The sequence below is a fragment of the Cibotium barometz genome, chromosome 1 (genome assembly GCF_041138505.1).
Source record: "Cibotium barometz isolate CiBa-2024 chromosome 1, ASM4113850v1, whole genome shotgun sequence".
In the NCBI taxonomy this organism is placed as follows: Eukaryota; Viridiplantae; Streptophyta; class Polypodiopsida; order Cyatheales; family Cibotiaceae; genus Cibotium; species Cibotium barometz.
The window spans coordinates 64,073-67,104 of NC_141046.1; positions in this window are offsets into that span (position 1 = coordinate 64,073).

Genomic DNA, 3,032 nt, shown 5'->3' on the forward strand with positions numbered 1-3,032 from the left:
AAAAGATTAGATGGGGATTATGAGTTATGCTTAGAGTAAGAGGCCAATGGCCATACTTGAAAAGGTTGATAAGTTATGATATGGACATGGTTATAGATATGGATATGGGCATGGTTTTAAAAATGAATATGAAATGGATACAAAATGGAATACCAAATATAGTTATAGATCATGATGATATGCCTAGGAATATGATGATGTTCCTAGTAATCTGATGATTCCTAGGCATATGAATGGAATACCAATTATAGTTATAGATCAGGGTGTTGTGCCTACCAATATGATGATTCTAATGGATGTTCCATCATATGCCATAAAAGTGTTTGTGGATTGATTATTTTAAAAAATAGTGTGCCTATGTTATAAGACTCCATGTAAACCTAATCTACCTAGTGCCGGCTATGGAGCTTAAGGGTCTCCCCCTTTTGTACTTTGTCCACAAACCAAAAAAATGAACTAGAACATCAAATTCATTGTTTGAGTGGTTGCTTGGTAGAACCATGGCGATTGGACGGTGGGGCTAGGCTCAATCGTTGAATCTAGAACCTAACTAGGAAAAGAAAACTAGGGAAAGGAATGGGATTAAATTCTATAAACCTTAGTGGAGGAATTATCTACATTTCTTAGTGAATGAAGGAATTTTCTTAGTTGAGCCTTGAGGAGCCACTGAGATAGCTAGTCAACGAGATAATGTAGGGGAGGCCCCAACAAGCAAGTTTCTCTATAGAGGTATTACAAGCTAAGTCTTTCATTGAGATCTAAAGACTCAACATTCCATCAATTAGTATAGAAGATGTGTCAATGCAGCATATGCTCCATAGCTATAGGAATGGGTGAGTGTGTAGCATGTAACCAGCTAAGTCTTTCATTGATATCTAAAGACTCAACATTCCATCAATTAGTATAGAAGATGTGTCAATGCAACATATGCTCCATAGCTATAGGAATGGGTGTGTGTAGCATGTAACCATACCATGTAACCATACCTTTAGTTGGATCACATAGTTATAAGAATGGGTAAGTGTGTAGCTTGTGAGACCATGCCTTTAGTTGGGTCACATAGTTATGGGAATCATGTCTCTACTTGAGATGTAAAGACTCAACATTCCATCAATTTTGTGAAGTGCCCCATGGGGGAACATATAAGATATGGTGAGTAGAAGAAGCTTGTAGCTTTTGTCTAGTTGGATCACATAGTTATGGAAATCATGTCTCTATTTGAGATGTAAAGATGACTCAGCACTAGTGTGTAGAAAAAGCTTGTAGTTTTTGTCTAGTTGGGTCATATAGTTATGGGAATCATGTCTCTATTTAAGATGTAAAAAATGTAGATAATTCCTCCACTAAGAACAACAACACGACTCTACTCAGTAATAAATAAGTGAAAGAGGCTACTCTAGAGGTAGGGTGAGCAAGGTGGATGATGGCAAAAAGGAATTAAAAAAAATGAGTACTATTATTATGTCAAACCAAAACATAAGGAGGCAAATATTTGTTACCGAAACTAGGAACAACAATAGGACTCCAATCAACAATAAATAAGTGGAAGAGGCCACTCTAGAGGTAGGGGGAGCCAAACAAGTCAAGGTGGATGGCAAAATTAAATCACCAATATTAAATATATAATAACATTGAGTACTATGATTGTGGAAAACTAAAGCATAAGGCAAATGCTGTTACAAAAAGTAGAATGATATAAAGAGTGGGAAGTTGCAACAAGGCAACTATGCATCATCAAGTAAACATGGTGATGATAAAAGTAAGTAGTTGTTTATGATGCAACATATGCTTAGCTCCCAATTGTAGGTGCATCATATTTGAGAGATATTTGTTTGGGTATGTAGATTTTGGTGCTTCAAACCACATGACCAGCCATGGTGAGTGGTTCATGTGATGAGTGGGTTAGAGATACACAGAAAGTGGAAAAACAGGATACATGGAAATAGGTGATGATATAACACATCCTATTGTGCATATGGGGTACATGGAAACATATGATGATATAGGAAACCCTATTGTGCATGTGGGTAAGGTGCCATTATCTATACAGGATGACAAAATGAAGGACTTGTTAGATGTACTTCATGTTCTAAATATCATATAGAATCTCATTTTAGTTGGATAGATAGATGAGCAGCAACATAAGTGAGGTTTAATCCTAATTCAGTGCCATTTGATTGCCAAGTTTCAACTCTTAAGGTTGTTATGTGGAAGACTTTAAAGTTTAGTTTCAATTGATTACCAAGGAAAACATAGTTGGTAGGATGGTTAAACATACCCAAAGTAAAAGTTATAATATTTGCACATGGTACAGGTGTAATTATAGATATAGACATTAGACATAAATGGATTTCCCATGTCAATATTGATTAGTTAAAGAATATGTAGGCCCAAAGTCTTTTTATAGGTTTGCCTAAGTTTAAGGTGGATAGAATGCATAAGGTATGTAAAGCATGCTAGTTGGGCAACCATGCCAAACATGCGTTTTCAAATGATAAGCATGTAAGTGGGATGTGATGCACACACATGTATAGTAGGGACCAACAAGAATTACATAACAATGAGAGGATACCATCATTATGTGTCTTTCATTGTAAGGTTTCCCCTTCCACAAATAGGGGAAACACTTAAGATAGTCCACTAAGTCTTATCTTAGAGAAAATTTCCTACTCATCGACACCTTGACCATACAGAGATTCAAGGATACGATTCATAGGTAAGACCTAGTTCTATCCCGCAGGGAGAGCGTGGTCTTCTGAAATCAAATCACCCATAGGGTAATTGATCACATAAATTGGGCAACTACAAGACTTGATTTCTAGAGGCAACGCTTTTTTCCTCATCCATGCAAGGCACAGCCGCTGGCCTAGTCTTCTAGAATAGAGTTGCCCGAGAACCTATTTATCTAGCGTAGGGCTTTCACTTAATCTGTTGGAAAGCTACCCGACTAATCGGGTCCACTCGTCCGTAGGATGGTGCCGTCGGGGCATTCCATCCTCCCACTTTCCACCCTACTCACGCGTCAATTTGTT